This window comes from Pipistrellus kuhlii, unplaced genomic scaffold, assembly GCF_014108245.1.
Source record: "Pipistrellus kuhlii isolate mPipKuh1 unplaced genomic scaffold, mPipKuh1.p scaffold_m20_p_10, whole genome shotgun sequence".
Taxonomy (NCBI): Eukaryota; Metazoa; Chordata; class Mammalia; order Chiroptera; family Vespertilionidae; genus Pipistrellus; species Pipistrellus kuhlii.
Genome location: NW_023425405.1, coordinates 17,369,140 through 17,388,450, shown reverse-complemented (window position 1 = coordinate 17,388,450; position 19,311 = coordinate 17,369,140).

Genomic DNA, 19,311 nt, shown 5'->3' with positions numbered 1-19,311 from the left:
GCTAAATGACTATTTGCCCTCAAATTGCTCTAACTTTTCCCCGACAATTTTGTTTGAGATTCCCAGTCTTTATATGGATGTTTTGGATTAGACAGCGACTGTTCCTGGACTTCCTTGTTATGAATGTCAGTAGCACACCTAAATTCTGGAAGGGAAGGAATGACCCATTTCCATGGGGAAGGGGAGGTGGGGTAACAGATGTGGGGCTACAGTGCATAATGGAGTTCTGAATCACCCAGCCCTTGCCACCAAGAGGGGGCCAGGGAAGTGGTGGTCTCCCCATAGCCCTTTGGAAACTGAACATAAGAGAGAGAAGGAGTGGGTATGTCATCCAGAGAGAAGATGTAGGCAGGAAAATTTGGAGGTAGCAGCTGCTTGAAGTTTGCTGGGCATGGGAAACCATAGGAGTTGGGAAGTTTAATAAAGTCGAGGTCAGAATATTTATCTACCTATTTATTTATTTGCCACTCATGAATGTTATAATTATCATTACTTACATATTAAGCAGCTGACACTACCTAGCTCTCTCATCTTAGTGAATATTTGTATTATTTAAGATAAATTTTCAGATTGAAGGTAACTGTTCATTTATGTGATAGAAGAGAAAACACTGAATGAGGTAGTAAACAAAGACCAGCTACCTCAGGATGCTGCCACCACAGCCTATCACCTTCTGTTTGTGACAGTGATACATTCTTGCAAAGGAAGACAACACAGCATAAACTAGTTTCTTCTTAAATGAATCTCAACTCTACACAGGAAGACAGATGGCATTTATCTATAATTTACTGAAATGATTTTTTAAATTACCTAAACATCCACATCAACAACTGAAAGCAAAGCAAAACAAAACACCGCTTTTGCACACACAGGTTGGAAAACATAGAGGCTGAATGCTAATTAGCAAAGGTGCACTGGTACCAGGGCCCCAATTAACTCTAATAACTGGAGAAACACCTGCCTGACATCTTTATCTTCATCGTGATGAATACACTTCAGTAGACGTCCATGAACAAGCATACAGCTTATTAGAATGAACTTTGGTTCATGTTTCCCTCTTTCCCGCTTCTGTAAAATGGTATGGAGGAGGTAATTTCTATCAAGATCATTGAGGAAGGGAACATTCAGTCGCAAATCCCTCTAGTCTTTGCCTCACACTTCAAAGGGAAGGACATGCTTGAGAAGCACCTTTTGAGTATTTACATCCATCTGATGTTTTGCTGGTAACTGTCTGACAGCTGGTTCCCCGGGGGGAAAGTAAGGAGCCCTGATTTTAGCTTCTGTTGGTTCCTCTGGTGTAAATATTCCCATCACGGCTAATTTCAATGTGACAGCAACTGGCTCCCCAAATTTCTGAAAACTGAACAGTTGCCTCCCTTGAGCTGTTATGACCTGGATCCAGCACATGTCTGCTTTTTATGGCTCTGTCTTGAAAGGCATTTGTATTCCATTAGCAAAAACTCTGAAAGATTAATCTAGTTTCCACCCTCCCTCAAAAGCAAAGTCTCCAGGAGAAAAAACAGACGTACCCAGAGCCAGGTAGCTGGGCTCCTTCCTTCTTTACCCGCCCATATTTATGTATTTTACTAAACCAAGACCCCATTTGAGTTGGTGAGGTCAAGAGAAGAACCAGAATCACTTAAGAAAGAAGTAGTTTATCCTTCCTTCCATATGGATGTAAAGTGATTGAATGCAGACCAGCCCTAAGTGGCATTCCAGCTTGGAGAGCTTACAGAAGTAGCTCTCACCCCTGAATGCAAGTTAGAATCAGCCGGGGAGCTTTCACACTGAAGTCCCCAGATAGCCTGCTCTAATTGGTCTAGGGTAGGCCTGGGCACTGGCATATTTTAAATGCTCCCCAGGTAATACACCCAGGTCTGAGAACCACTAGTTTAGAGGTTGTTTATAGTTATGTTTCTCGGTAGATGGTAATGAGCTGAAGCAAATGTGTGGAGAAGCAGTTAGTGATGTGTGAATGGTTGGAGATGTATATTTATGTTGTGAGAAGTTATTCACATTATTTTATTGAAACACCTGCTAAAATTAAATAGGTTCATTGTGTCAGATTGATATAAAATTAACCAGGTTGGCATATTTCAGTTCTGTTGAGAGTAGACTTTGAGTTGATTTGCTTTTCTTGGAGCAGATTCTAAAACCTCTGAGTTAGAACCTCAGAGGTGCTACATCTTTAAGTTTTCACTTGAACTTCTAGTTGGGTGATAAATAGATGATAGATGATGACAGATAGATATAGATATATATAGAGAGACATAGACATAGATATAGATATAGATATAGATATAGATGATATAGATATAGATATAGATATAGATATAGATATAGATATAGATATAGATATAGATATAGATATAGATATAGATAGATATAGATAGATATAATCAGGACTTTTACTGTCTATGTTTTATGATGACCCCAAAGTCAGAAAGAAATCAATAAAAACCAATTAATTATGCCATTCCAAAGTGTTAGGTTGTCTATGATTCTTCTCAGGGATAGTTTTTAGGGGTCAAACTTTGAGAGAGTTGTGGCATTTCCCCACATCCCCATGGAAAAAGGGTAAGGGTTTTTTTCATTCTCACTTCATGTCCAGTGAGAGGGTTTCTAAGGGATACACATGGATACCTTGAGATATATCCCTTGCAACTTGGAGAGACACAAAGCACAGATTTTTTTGACCTACATTTCATAACTTTAAAGGCAAAAGTTACAGCTGGAGCTGATGGGAGAGGCAAAGAGAAATCTCCATGGGTGTCAGCAAAGCTTCCACTAGCATTATGACTGAACATGTCTTTGCTTTGGATAAGGTAATAAGAGCCTTGCAGGGGACCTGGTCTGCAGGTCATTTTAAAGGGACCTCATCCAAGAGGGCTTCCTTCTGGGGAGAAGCTATCCCAGCAGAAAGGAGCTGAAAAGACCCGCCGGAGGAGAAGCAGAGGGGGCTGTCTCGGTGGCCATGTCAGAGTATGGCTGCAGGAGGAGCTTAGCCCATATTGAGAGATAAATAAGACATTTCTAATAGAGAATCTCTAAGGTATTCATAATGTACCATGCAGGAAAGTCAGCTTTAAATACACTTTTATTGATTTCAGAGATGAAGGGGGAGGGAGAGAAAGATAGAAATATCAATGATGAGAGAGAATCATTGATCAGCTGCCTCCTGCATGCCCCAATCTCATAATAGAGATTGAGCCCACAATCTGGGCATGTGCCCTGACCAGGAATCAAACTCTGATCTCCTGTTCATAGGTCATCACTCAACCACTTAGCCATACTGGCTGGGCAGGGAAGTCAGCTTTAAAAACTCATGAAACCCAGAGAACACCACAGAAGACCACAGCTTGACACATTAAGATATATTCTGTCTCCATTTTACTTTGTACTGTCCCACTTGTACCTCTAGCCAGGAGTCAGACAACTTATCAGCATATAAAGGTTCTGTTAACATGACATCCCCTGTGAGGGGATCTTCCCTTGTGGACTTCAGTGCATCCCTATTTTAATTGGCATCTATGACATACAGGCAGGGTGTCATCAACCAACCTTTCATCACAAGACCTGAACACCCTTCAATGGAAAGGACAGTGCTCCTGAGGCCTGTCTTACATGGGCACCAATATCCAGTCACGTCAGCCCCCCATCTCTTATGAAGTGCAGTGAAACATGGAGCCACTGATGGGAACACCAGCTCATTGGGAAATTCTCCCACCTGTTTCCAGCAGTCATTAATACAAGCAGGAAGGAGAGCAAGCTCAAGGCCACGTTGTCCCATGTGTCCATCTGCATCTTCTGGGCTGCAAGAGCTTTATCCAAGGCTCTGCTGACATTTACGTCTTTTCAGAAAAAAAGAAGAAAGCGTGCATTCACACACACACACACACACACACACACACACACACACACATTCAAGTAGGACTCGTGGGCTGCTCGGGCCCAAGATTCCCATTTCATTGAGATAAAAGAGACTTTTCTTGTGATTTATGGGACTCAAGGACTGTTGGAAATATCCAAAAAAGAGAGAGAGCGAAGAGTTGCTGCATCTGCCTAGGGGCAGCCAAAACAAAGGAGCCCAAGTAGTGGGTTTAGAAGAAAGTTATATTTTGCTTCACCCTGTTATAACCTGGTCTTTCAATGGACTAGCAGTTCTATTCCACCAGTGATTCTGGGAGCTGTTTGCCGTCTCAAAGCCCATTAGAATATAATTCCTAACACCGTAACTGTAATTTTCCCCAAAGTAGCATAATCACGATGAGTGACAACAAAGGCCAGTCACACTACAAGGCGCATGCTGTGTGGTAGAAAGAGAACCATAGGGAGAAGCAAAGGCTCAAATCTGGGCTGTGCCATTTTTAAAGTGTGTGCCTGGGGGAGAGTAACTTAACTTCTCCTAGCTGAGGATGTCTCTGCCAACTAGAACTAGTGACACTTGCCCTGCCCGCCTCCCAGAGTGTTGGGGAGGGGAGAAGAAGATGCTTTGAAAGACAACAACATTCTCTAACTGTACAGCATTCCAGTGAGGATCACAGGACCCAAGTTCAGAAGCCATGCTTTTGGTCTTCAACTATTTCCACGGCCTTTTCTTTACAGGATGCTAATCTCTCCGTTGGGTTCACCCGAGAAAAAAACGTTAGTTCTCTGGCTTTTGCTACTCCTTAGAGCATTTTCCTTGAGAGGTAGAAATCAGAGACATATTTCTTATATTTTAAACTAACACTGATTTATGGTAAAAAGGAAATGTGTATTGCAGAAAACTTGGAGATATATAAAAAAGTATACACAAAAGTCTCCCCAAATTCCAACATTTAGAGTACAATTTCTATCAGAAATCCCACCATAATGTAAGCACTACGAAGGTGAGTGTGTGGTCCACATAGCTGTGTTCCCGCGTTTGGGACAGTGTGTGGTACATAGCAAGCTCTCCATACATATTTGAATAAACACCTGTTAAAATCTGGGTGTATCTCATTATAGTTCATCTTCAGTGTGTGAGTGGATATGTGTACATAGACTTGTCATCTGTAAATAGGCAATTACAAAATTGGGGCAGGATAGTACTGCATCTGTTAGGCTTTGTAGTTACAAGGAACAGAATGATTTTGGTAATGCAGGATGTAACATAAGGATATATATGGAAAAAGCAACAGCTTGCAGGTACTCAGGAATATTCATGCAATTTGTCTTTATAGAGACAGGAATCCAAAGAAAGTCATCCTGGTCTACCTAGCAGATTTCACTAAAAAATATTGTGGCTTCATGATCTATACAGCTTATCACTACTATGACTCGGGTGTTTTCCACCTCTGGGATGTTTTCCAGGTGTTTTTGTTTGTGTTCTTTTTGTTGTTGTTTACTTACATGCTTATTTAAAACTGCTCAATTCTCTTTATTTAAAAATTTGAATTACCTAACAGAGTAAATCCAAGTGTTCTAAATAGTCTCCAGCATCCATAAGAGGCCAAAATTTGTACCCTAGGCCACAAGGCTGCATAGGGCTTGGTTAGGTTAAATGACCCCTACAGTCTTTTTTTTTTTTTTTAAATATATATATATATATATATATATATATATATATATATATATATATATATTATTGATTTCTTTTACAGAGAGGAAGAGAGAGGGATAGAGAGTTAGAAACATTGATGAGAGTGAATCATTGATCAGCTGCCTCTTGCAGTAGGGGATGTGCCTGCAACCAAGGTACATGCCCTTGACCGGAATCGAACCTGGGACCTTTCAGTCCATAGGCTGACGCTCTATCCACTAAGCCAAAAGGGTTCCAGTGACCCCTACAGTCTTATCTGCTGTACCTAGGTCATCATGGGAACTTGAGGGAAAAGCCTTTAAATATATGTGTCAGCTATTCTGAGGCCATACTGGTGCAGAAGCTACAATGCGTGTTGTTCGGGAATGTGGCTTTTAGATTGATATGTGATTATCTCATTGAATTCATAACGCCACTTACTTCATATGCAATTATATCATTTAATTCATAATGTCAAGCTTCATATCCAAAACTGGATTAATGATGGCTGAATAGTGCCTCATGGCATGCAAGTATTAGAATTTTTAAAACTACTTTCTTATTACTAAATATTTAGATTGCTTTCATAGTCTCACCAGTATGGAATAAATAATAGTGTTTGAAGATCTCTTTTCACAATTTTTAAATTATTGCTTGAGATTAAGGCTCTTTCTTCTTGACCATAATAGTTTCTCGGAGATTCTTTGTTCTTGATGACCCTGACAGTTTTGAGGAGTTATTGGTTAGGTTGCAATCTTATTTTTTCTGTTATGGATGTAGTCAAATCTAACAATTCTCCTGTTATTGATCATATGAATTACTTCCATTTTTCACTATTAAATTTTTAATTCTATTTGCTAAAAATGCTTTATTTTCTTTCTGATTTTATTATCACAGAAGATATTTCTGAAGTCAGCCTGCTCTTTCTGTTAATAAACTGTTACACTCCTCACTCACTCACTCATTTTTCTGCCTTGGAGTGTTAGACTAGACATGGAACCCTCTCTCCCTCACTTTATGTGAACTCAGAAATAAAAATTAAGTTCTACTCAGAATCTAATTCTTCTTTCTTTGTAAGCAACCTATTACTTTTGTTTTGATTTGTTCTGTTCTGCTTTCCTTTTTTTTTGTCTCAATGTTTATTTGATTGTTTACTGGTTCACATTTTAAAATAAAAAAATACTCTATCTTTTAGTTTCAATGATTTTTAACTGCAGCTTTGATTCCCCCCCCTCTTTTCTATTGTGGTTGCTACTTCGCTCCCGTTTGTTACTTTCTGTTCTTTAGAAAGTCAAACAATCAGTAATTTATATCCAAAATGAAACAGATTTGTCAACTCTTTTTTTTTAATGCAAATTTGTTTTCACTAATTTCTTTATGTGCCTGGAAGGCATCTCTTATTCTGACTGGCTCTGCTGGAGAGGCAAGTTTTCTATTTTTTCCCCTTTTCTTTCTGACTCTAACAGATTTGTCAGCTGTTGTTTTTTTTTTTTAAAAAAATATATTTATTTTTGTTACATTTTAAGGTAAAAGTTGAAATGTGAAAAACATAGAGAACATGCAGAAAATAAAATGCAAAATCCTGTGACTCCACAAATAGAACATTATGAAAGCTTCCACCCCAATGGCTCTCCTTATGTGCTCCCCGTTATCCCATTCTGTATCTCTCTCCCAAGAGGAGCCAGTCTCACTTTAACGTTGTCATTCCTCTGCATTTTAAAACAGATTTTTTTAAAATTATACATATCATTTTATACATTCATGTCCATTGGTTATTTTTTGCTTAATTTTAAGATTTATAAAAATGATATCAAGTTGCCTATAGATTTCTGGGATCCTTATTTTCCCCTAATCATCTACTATAATGTGTTTATTCTTCATGTTAATTGTAGCTTAAGTTCAATTGTTTTAATTGCATTATTACTAACCCACTGTGTTAGTAACTATTTTTATTTAGCCAATGTGACAATGGACAAAGTGTATTGCTTCCAGTTTTGTTTTGTTTTTTATCCTCACTCAAAGATATGCTTATTGATTTTTTGAGAGAGAAAGAAACATTAATGTGAGAGAAAAACATCAATCAGTTGCCTGCAGTATGTGCCATGCCTGGAGATTCAGACCTCAATCTAGGTATGTGCCCTGACCAGGAATCAAACTTGAAATCTTTTGGTGCCCAGGGCAATGCCCAACCAACTGAGCCACCCTGCCTGGTGCTCCAGTCTTGTTTTTAAAACTAAGGTTCCAATGAACATTTTGTGTATGATTTCTGATGCACTTTCAAGTGTTTCTTTAGAGTTTTGTACGAGTATGCAATATCTATGTCAGAGTAATGTGAATACTCATGTTTACAAAGTAATACCGATGTGTTTGCAATCTGCTTACACAGATTTATATTTCTGCTATCAGTTTTTAAAAATTCAAGCATATCTAAGCCTCTTTTAACGTTTTTAGAGGTTGTCATTTTTGTCAACTTAATTGGTTTAAAATTATATCTCCTCATGCTCTGAATGTATACATCTCTGATAGTAATTTTGAGTATATTTTTGCATGTTTATGTATTATTTGTGTGTCCTCTTCTGTAAAAAGTCCGCTTGTGTTTGGGCCCATTTTTCTGTTGGATTGTTTTCTTATTGATATGTTGTTCTTTTACAGAAGTTTTATTACTTATCAAACATTCTCATTTTGTTTCACTTAAAATGTCTTTCGCCTTTGCTCTTGAAAAGTTGTTTTGCTAGGTACGCAATTATACTTGACAGTCATTTTCTTTAAACACTATGAACCTATTAATTCACTGTCACCTGGCATCTGTTGCTGCTTTTGAGTCTACTGTTTGTGTAATGGCATTCTTTTAAGTCTATCCTGCCTTTATTGCTATTTATTTTATCATAATATATAAAAGATTAAAAATATATTTAACCTCTCAGGTGTGTGTTCATGTGCATGTTTTTGTGTATGTATCTGATGTTCAAGCCATCAATTGGGTTTTAGATTTCATAATTGTAGTTCATGCTCTAAAGTGCCATTTTCTTTCTTAAAATATATTTTATTGATTTTTTACAGAGAGGAAGGGAGAGAGATAGAGAGCCAGAAACATCGAAGAGAGAGAGACATCGATCAGCTGCCTCCTGCACACCCCCTACCGGAGATGTGCCTGCAACCAAGGTACATGCCTTTGACCGGAATCGAACCTGGGGCCCTTCAGTCTGCAGGCCAATGCTCTATTCACTGAGTCAAACCAGTTTTGGCAAAGTGACATTTTCTTACAGAGCTGCCTTTTTAGTCTCTTGTTACTTCTGCATTTTTGTTTTTGCCCTTTATTTCTTGAAATGTCTCATGTATCACTTGTCTGCAATTTATGTCTGATAATTACAGTATCTTTGGTTCTTGGCATTGTTTCTTGGTTTTGCTATCTCTGAGTGTTTTAGGTAGTTGATTGGATATCACTGTTGGATTCTAATCGGTGGGATTCCCAATGGTCTATATTCAGGATACTTTTTCCCTAGGGAAAGTTAGCTTTGGTTTTGTCAGGAGCCAGCGTCTACCACATGTTTAATCTGGGCTTAGAATAGGACTGTGGCTCCTATCTGTGTGTTTCAGCTGGCTCAGGGCTCAGCCTCTCTACGGTAATGCGGCTGCAGGCGAGTGACCCAGCTCAAACCTGGCTCTGGCACTTTCTGTTACTTATCATTCCCGACAGAATTCCCTTACTTTCTTGAAGAGCTGAGTAGAATTGTGAACCCAGAAATATTTTTTTATATGTGTCCTATCCAAATATAATTATTTTGGGGGAAAGCGACGGAGAGAGGTTCTGTGAGTCCCTAGTTGTTCAGACTGTCAAAGGTGAAAGTATTTCAACTTTTATATATTATGTTTCATCTCCTCTATTTCTCCTGCATTTCCTTAAGGAGTATCTCAATTTCATTTGCTCATCACTAATCTAATTTTCTGTAGTGCTTCTCTGTCCTTATTTGTTCTCATACATATTTTACTTCTGCCCTTTTATTTTTAATTTTATTATGAGCTAGTGTGTCATTTTTTTTTATCAGCTTTTAAGCTTATGTCTGCCTTTCATAGCTTTTTTTTCTGACTCTAGTCTTATAAATTTGTTATTCATTTATCATTTCTTAATGGTCATATTTTCTTAAATTTTATAGAGAACCCCATTATTGATGCATTCTAAATTTTATGTCTATTTCTTGAAATACTTTCTCAAAGGTATCTTATGCCTGCATACTATTTTCCTCTTATACTGCAGGTATTATCATAGTTATCTATGTATTAGAATTCTTTAAATAAGAGCTATGTTCTAGCAAAGCATAATGTTTTCTGAGAGAGATAAAGATGAAGATAAAGATAAAGCTTATTCTTATCACTGTACTTCAATTATTTTTAGAATCCTCTCAGCAGATATTCAACTCGAGCACTAGTAGATGATAAATATGCTGCCTGGCCAGAATTTACTGGGGTGAGCATTATCAGAAAGAGAATACCCTGGACCTGGTGTCTTTTAGAGTTTCCCACAGAAGATTTATTAAGGAAATCAGCTCACATGATTATGGAGGCTGAGAAGTCCCACTACCTGCAGACGTGTCATTTGCAATCTTGAGAACCAGTGCAAGTCCAAAGAGTTAAAAACCAGGTGAGCCTATGGGGTAACTCCCAGTCTGAGGCCTGAAAATGAGAAGAAGGGATGGCAATGGCTTACATTCCAGAGTCCCAGGAACCAGGAGCTCTATTGTCCCAAGCCAGGAGAAGATGGATGTCTCAAGAAGAGAGAAATAATTAGTCACCCTCCCTTCACTTTTTTCCCCCTCCTATTTGGCCCCTCAATGGATTGGATGATGCCCACCTGCATTGTTAGGTAGGAGCATTCTTTTTCTGATTTAGTCTTCTGATTGAAATGCTTATTTTTTCCAAAACAAACAAACAAACAAACAAACAAACAGACAAACAAACATGCCCTCATAATGCTTTACTAGCTACCTGGGCATCCCTTATTCCAATCAAGTTGACAAATAAAATGAAGCATCACATGGCACATGTTATTGTAAAGAAAAGAAGTTACCCATAATTATCTAAAGCTATTGGTTGTTTTTTCACTTTCTATAAACTGTTGTTTTGTCACAACCTCCAAAGGGACATTGCTTGCTCAGGTTCTCTAGTTCTACTCCCTTCTTGCCCGTTTGATGCTGACTTTGATGTGTTCATGCAAGGCAACGCCTGCTCATGTTGACACTCATCTGTGTTCCAATACTGGACATTTTCATAATGGAATGCATGTGGGAAGAGAGAGTGGGGGGAGGATATATGGTGTGTGTATATAGGGGATATTAACTTAGTAAGCAAATAAGGCAGTAGTGGGGTCGGGGTCACTGTTGGGACTTTTGGTTGGCATGATTTCTAATCTAGATGGAATACTGTACAGGTGTGAAAAAGATATCTTTATGCCGACCTTGATGCCGCTCAGAAAATTATCTCTGAGCAGCATTGTTGTCAATATCAAGTATGGGTTAAATCCTCTCATATCCTATCAGTAATGTCTTTTATTTTCAGTCTTTCTTTCATTTAAAAATATTTTTAAATTGATTTAAGAGAGGAAAGGACAGGGGGAGAGATATAGAAACATCAATGATGAAAAAATTTTTACTACTATCCTAATAACCTTTAAGGGAAAAGAAGAATGACTACTATTTTCTTGTGTAGAGAAGGCTATGCAAACCACATCCCACCTACAATTAAACATCTTTTTTTTTAAATTGTACAATGGTAAAATATATATAACACCAAATAAGCTATTTTAACCATTTTATTGTATGATTCAGTGGCATTAATTACATTCCAAATGTTGGACAACCATCACCACTATCTATTTCTAAAACTTTTCTCAAACAGAAACTTTGTGCTCATTAAGAAAAATTCTCCATTCTTTATCCTACCCAAACCCTGGTAATTTCTAATTTACATTTTGTGTCTATGAACTTGCCTATTCTATTGTAGATTATTCATAAAAGTGAAACCATATAATATCTTCCCTTTTGAGCTAACTTATTTACTTATAATGTTTTCAAGATTCATCCATGTTGTAGCATGTATCAGAACTCCTGTCCTTTTTATTTTATTATGTGTATGGATCTTAGTATAGCAATCCCTCTATTGATAGATACTTGATTTTCCACTTTTTTTCTATTATAAGTAATGCTGCAATGAACATTAATGTACAAGTACCTATCTGAGTTCCTATTTTAATTCTTTTGGGTATATATCAAGGAGTAGAACTGCTTGGTCATGTTCAACTTTCTGAAAAGCTGTCAAATTGTCTTCCACAATAGTGTACTATTTTACATTCCCACTAGTAATGTACCAATATTTCAGTTTTTCAATATCCCCCTCAATGCTTCTTATTTTGTTTCTACTTATAAGCATCTTAGTAGATTGTGAAGTGCAACTCATTTTATTTGCATTATTTAATGGCTAATAACGTTGAGCAGCTTTTCATGTACTTGTTGAAAAAATTATATTTGCCTTTGCTATGCTCAACAGTATCACAAACTGACTTTAGTATTGTCCTTTGTATAAATAAACCTGTACATATTTTTATAGTCTTCATCTACCCTGTTACATTCTTCAATCAGGTTTTTTGAGCACAGAATTAGCTACACTGGGATAAACAGAACTGAGAACAAAGATACAAAAACTCAACTATATAACTGTATTTATTTATGTATGAATGTATGTCCCTCCTGTCCTACAGACCTCTTTCAAATCTTCCTTTCTTTACACAAGGTTTACTGAATGTAGGTGTAGATATAAAGGAATAAACAGGTGAAAAAAGAGACATAAAGATACAAAAATGTTTACATCCACAAATGTGGATCTATGCATTGCCCTATTCCAAGAAAAGGCCTTGAATGGTCAAAAGATATGTGAAAGAAAAAGGCATCAATGTTGAACACTTAACAGTCTTATCTCTGCCTTTTGCAAAAACAAAACAGCACAAAAAGGGCCTCTATCACTGTGCCTGATTCCCAAACCTGTGCAAAGTGACACAGGGGTAGACTGAAAGGACCATAAAGTGAGAGGGAAGTGACGATAAACACAAACATCTTTGAATGCTGGATTTAAAGTGGGGGATGGGTTAAGTGAGAGATGGAGCAATTGGCAATTAAGCTCTAATGAGGGGGACTTTGGGGAGATGGATGGATAAAAAGAAGAATTAAGAAGTATTGCACTGTGTGTGAATGAAACTCTGGAGAGGATTTTCATTTAAACTCCATTTAAAACTTAAATAGCTATTCAGTCATTCTTGCAGAGTAGATTGCAATTTCTTCTGAATAAAACACCATGTTGAGACAGGCCAATTGATTAATTGTTTTCTTGTCTGATCAATGAGGGTAATCATGAAACAACCAACAATGTGTAGAAGGAAGTGGAAAGAGTACTTAATTGTGAACGAAGAGATGAGTTATAGCCTGGGCTCAGAAAGAACAAAATTCTTTCTGGCTCTAACTTGCTAAGACTCTTTCATTTTAGTTATAAGATAAAAGAAAAATATACAGAATGTGTATTTGTCTGGCCTTATGACTTCACCACTTCCAAATACAAATAAGTCACGAAGAAATTATGAGATTAATTATAAAGTGGCAATCAATCATGATATAATCTTTATTTTCCAAAGGCATTAGGATAATATATGTAAACTAGAGGCCCAGTGCATGAAATTCAGAGGGTCACTCAGCCTGGCCTGCACCCTCTCACAATCCAGGATCACTTGAGATGTCTGAGTGCCAGTTTAGGCCCAATCCCACAGGAATTCCTATGGGACTGGGCATGAACTGGCAGTCAGACATCCCTCTTGCAATCTGGGACCACTGTCTCCTAACCGCTCACCTGCCTGCTTGCCTGATTGCCCCTAACCCCTGTGCCTGCCTGCTTTATCACTCCTAACCACCTCTGCCTGCCTTCCTGATCACCCTTAGTCACCTATGCCTCAGCCCCCACCAGCTGTGGTGGCTGCCTCTGCCTTGGCCCCCAAGGCTTCATCCATAAGGTTGTCTGGAAGGAAAGTTGTTCAGCTATCTGGTCTAATTAGCATTTTATTATAGATTATTATATATGATGGTCTTGCTTTCAGTTTCTGGTAACTCACAATATACTTTTAAAAGCTACTGTCTTTTCATCATGATCACATCTACAAGTGAACCTATTTTCCATGCAAATTATCTGGATCTCTTCAGCAATTCATCTTCACTCAACTGACCAGGCAAACTGAACCTGTGCAGTAATTGTAGTTAACTAAAGGACCAGTTCAACTGGATTTCAATTTGATGTTTTTTAGCTAAGTAAATAATCTGAAATGTCTGGAAGATGCACAAGACATATTTTAAGAGCTTGTAAGTTACTGTGGTCCTATTTGACATGAATTGTCTCTTGTTAGAGGAAATCAATTTGAAGATTTAAAAAAATTATATATTTTATTGATTTTTTTACAGAGAGGAAGGGAGAGAGATAGAGAGCTAGAAACATCGATGAGAGAGAAACATCGACCAGCTGCCTCTTGCACACCCCCTATTGGGGATGTGCCTGCAACCAATGTACATGCCCTTGACTGGAATTGAACCTGGGACCTTTCAGTCCGCAGACCGATGCTCTACCACTGAGCCAAACCAGTTTTGGCTGAAGATTTTTTTTAAATACTGTACTTACTGTGCCTATATATTAAAACAATCTTTGGACTTATTTATATTATTGCCAGCCTATAGAAGCACATTGTGGCAGAAAGATAATGTCTTGATATCAAATGACTTGGGTTGCAGTCCTGCCCAATCTTCTAATTTTAAGCAAAGTTCATAATTGCTGTGAATCCAATTTTCTCATCAGTAGAAGGAGAGAAATGAACAGGAGAACTGCTACACTTCTTTGCATCTGCAGTATATTCTGCCATTTTTAATCTGCTTGTTCAAATTGTGTAAGTGGGATCTAGAGGTGAAATAGATTCTGAAGTTCATATTATTGTTTATATGCTCCATTCTTATATCCCCTCTAAGTTGAAACAGGAAATGACACCATTGTTGTCATATTAGAGACCAGAACTATAGATCCAGCCCATTTTCACACAAATAGCTCTTTGGACATTAAAGAAATACCAAAGTGCAAATATTTGCTGCTGAAGTTACAAAAGACGAGAGAGAGAGAGAGAGAGAGAGAGAGAGAGAGAGAGAGAGAGAGAGAGAGAGAGAGAGAGGGAGAGAGAGGAATATACAATAAATCAAAGTATGAGAAATCTACATAGACCATAAGAAAAATCAGTTTTATGTAGAGCATGAGACATTAGATTAGATATACACGATCAACATTAGCATGCTCTCAGTATAAGTATTATTTTGTCAATCTCTGTAAGAGGTAGACGCATGATTTTGAAAGTTAATTCTAGGATCTACCACCCCCAAAGGCTACCCACTCCGACTCCCTTGACCCAACATCCTTTTGACATCTGATCTGATAGTCCCATTATCAGAAATACTTAATTGAGTTTAGGGAGAGGGATTTTTTTTTCTTCCAGAAAACTACTATTTAATAGCATGTAACCATGGAGCATGAACTCCAACTAAACTCTAGGAGAGAACATTTTCTGCCTCTACCAGCAATTCTTCTTTGACCCAGCATGGGAACTTGATTCATTTTGTAAATATTGAAGAAAATAGCTTCCCTCCTTTGTGTCTCCTCAATCATTTCTCCACAAAAGAATGAGTTAGAGAAGAAACTTCACTTAAAAGGAAGGGAAACCCATTGAAGCCTGAAACAGCTGCCAATGTGTTTACTTTGAACAGAGATATAGAAGGTACACAACCAGGATATTTATGTAGCTGTTTCCAAAGTTTAAACACGAGCCTCCCAACAGCATGATTTAAATTTAAGTCACATGGTATATCAACTGTAAGTGGGTTATATAAAATATTAACCACCCTGCTAGCTCTTTAGTCCAGAAATCACTGTGTAAATCACAAGTGTACATTGTCATCCGTGGCCAGTCTTGTCATTGTCTTCAAAATCTGTTACTGACAGGTCACTGCAAAACTGAAATTCAATTCACATACAGACAACAACGCATGCATTTGTGTTGTCTTCTTGTCCCCCTGCAATACACCCATATGACATTATACAAAAATGGATGATTGAAAGAAGAAATAAGTCAACAAAGATAAAAGTTCAGCAAAGAAGTGAACAGTAACGATGCTAGAAGTGGTGCTAGAATCCTATGTAAACCGGGTTATAGAAGAAATAGTTGACTGTGGGAATGTTGACTGTTCAGTGAAGGGCAACTTCTAGTCATGAAGGAGGAAAGTGGTTGTGACCAAGAGGATGATGATGTCCCAGAGGAAGTGAGACCAGTGGGAAAACTTCACATTAAAAGATCTCACAGACGTATTTCATCACATTGAAAGTATAAGGGATAAAATGTTAGATGTTGATACAAACTTATAATGGAGTATGACAATTTGCCGAGGCATAAAAAAAAAGGTACTCTCTCTAAATTGTAAGTTATATGATGAAAAGAAAAAAGCAGGCGCTGTTCAAATTACTCTTGATAAAATTTTTTTACAAAGAAATAAAACACTTTCATTCTCAAGGTTTTTAATATTTTAAATTACAGTGTTCTAAAAATATATATACACACACGTAGTATAAAAAATAAATAAAAATGAACACTTTAAACTTATTAATCATTTGTAATTAAGTGTATAATTTAATGTAGCAGTATAATTATAACTAGAGGCCTGGTATACAACATTTGTTCACTCAGGGGAGAGGGGGGTGTCCCTCAGCCCAGCCTGTGCCCTCTCACTGTCCGGGAGCCCTCGGGGGATGTCTTACTGACATCCGGGTCCTCGTGGGGAGTGGGCCTAAGCCATCAGTAGGATCCTTAGTGCTGCCATGGCGGCAGGAGAGGCTCCCGCCACTGCCGCTGTGCTCGCCAGCTGTGAGTCTGGCTTCTGGCTGAGTGGTGCTCCCTCTATGGGAGCACACTGACCACCAGGGGGAAGCTCCTGCATTGAGTGGGATCTGGTGGAAACAGGCTCTCTGACATCCCTCGAGGGGTCCTGGATTGGGAGAGGCCATAGGCCAGGCTGAGGGACCCCACTGGTGCACGATCACCAGGCCAGGGAGGGACGCAGGAGTTTGGCCAGCTGGGGAGGGACCGAAGGAGGGCTCCAGGGCTTGTCCTGTCAGTCTCACTCATCCCGATCAGCTGGACCCCAGCAGGAAGCTAATCTACCAGTTGGAATGTCTGTCCCGTGGTAGTCAGAGCATGTCATAGCAAGCTGTTGAAAAACCTTAGCATATCATTAGCATATTATGCTTTGATTGGTTGAATGGCCAACCAGATGGCCAGACACTTAGCATATTAGGTTTTTAGTACTGTATACAGGATTATGTAATTATAATGATACATTGTTAAATTATGTTTTAAAATTAATAGATAATCTACAGTTTTATAAAGTTATAAAAATTGAGTACATTTTTAAGTGAATTGTTTTACAATGTTTCCATTTCCTTACACTTTTATACTTGAGAGTTTTTAATGTTTTGACAGACATTTGTTAAGGTTAAGAACAATTCTGATTTTTCTCATTGACTATAACCCTGCACTACTGTGCAACATGAGGTTGCTTGTATTTATGTAAAGTTGAAATCAGCTACCTCACCCCATCCGTTTCTTTAGTTCTGATTCCTTGAAGCAACTGTATTTATCTCTTCTAGCTGCGCTTTGTGGTTTTTATCTCCAGTTTAATATAATATGCTATAATTGTCTTTTCTTGACTCATTTTAATACATTTTATTATTATTATTTTTTTACTACTTGGATTCTTTTTATGGCAGTAGAGTATTTCTTGCTGCATAATATTTTATTGACTAAATAGAATACAATTTGTTTATCCCTTCTATTGTTGATGGGCAGTTGGATATTTTTGCCTGCATTAGCAAAGCTGCTAAGAATATCCTTGAAGCCTAAACTGGTTTGGCTCAGTGGATAGAGCATGAGCCTGCAAACTGAAAGGCCCCAGGTTCGATTCTGGTCAAGGGCTTGTATCTTGGTTGTGGGCGCATCACCACAAGGGGGTGTGCAGGAGGCAGCTGGTCGATGTTTCTCTCTCATTGATGTTTCAAGCTCTCTATACTTCTCCCTTCCTCTCTGTAAAAAATCAATAAAATATATATTAAAAAAAGAATATTCTTGAATATGTCTTTTGGGGACATTGATACCTGAAACATCAAGAAAGGGCTTCAGAGTGAGTTTGCCTCTTCATGTTTTCATAATCTTTCTGCTTCATGAAGATGCTCACCTTGAATATTAGTATGCATATATTTTTATTAGTTTTTTTTAAATACATCTATCATAGCAATAAGTTATAAATGTAGAGGAAAGCAATTTTCTTATTAACAATTTGTGCCATTTTGAAACGTATCTGTCATCTTTGCAGACACACACACACACACACACACACATAAACACACACTCACACTCAAAGCACTGATCTTTTAAATTCAGTACTTTTGCATTAATACATGTTTGGGGCTGCTGTGTAACAGACACTTACCATTGAGCCTTCAGTAAATACACAGGCAAAATGCTGTTAGCAGAGTTTTTAATCTTAAAAAGTTTTGTTGACTTTTAATAATTAAGCACAATTTCTCATTAGTACAATATATATTGATCTTTATTTTACCCAATATCATATTTCACAAAAGCTATTAGCTAATTGCATCAACAATGTAAATAAGAATATGAGGTGTAATCTATTCTAAAAATGTGACAAACCATTTTCAAGCTCTTTCAGAGACTAATTTTGCAGCAGATGTTTGCATACAATGTATTCATTTAAATGGTGCTTATTTAATTCATGAAGGAAAATATATTCAATTATCCCTCATTTTGAATAGCTATGCATTCCCCAGGATAACCCCATATATTTTAGAGATTTTTTACTGAACGTGTCTAACTTGAAAAGCAGTAGCTTAATTTAAAAGAACTAGTTCGGTGGAAAGAGAACAGATTAATGTTAGATAAATCTGAGTCTAAAACTCACTCTCATTTTCTAATTGTGTGAAAAGAGGCAAAATAAACTTCTCCAAACTTTAGATTTCATTCATTTGTTACTTGGAGATGATGATGAATATCTGATTTCTAGTCCTTTGAATGGTTTAATCGAAATCATGAATATAGACTTCATAAGATGGGACTGGTACAGAGTTGAGGTCCAATATGTGTTAGTTTCAGTGTCTATTTATCCCACATCTGTGAGACTTTGTCCTAAAATGTAAATGTGACAATTATGTGCTTCTTCCTCCAGTTATTCTTAATGAGTAAGATTATGCTTACCAACTCTTATACCATATCATCGCAGAACAACAAAAGCTGAATCAAAAATAGATGTTACTTCTTTATGTGTGCATATGTGTTTCCATTTCTTACTGCAGCTCTGAAGAAAGGGGGTATTTTAAAGATAAGCGCTTGTGGGAAACAATGCCATTATTTGCTCTTCTGAAAGATGATGGCCCGCGAGGTTCTGCTCTACTTACATGGGCTCTATAGATAGATGAAGCCATAATGAACTTTTGTTCTAAGGAGATATTTTATACCTCTAACATATTCAATGCAATAAATGCCAAATGGAATTAAGGAGATGGAACAAAGCTCAGTACATTTGTTTCCAATCTAAGCTCACCTTTGTGGTGCATGAGGACAGAATCTGAGGTGTTCTGCCAAA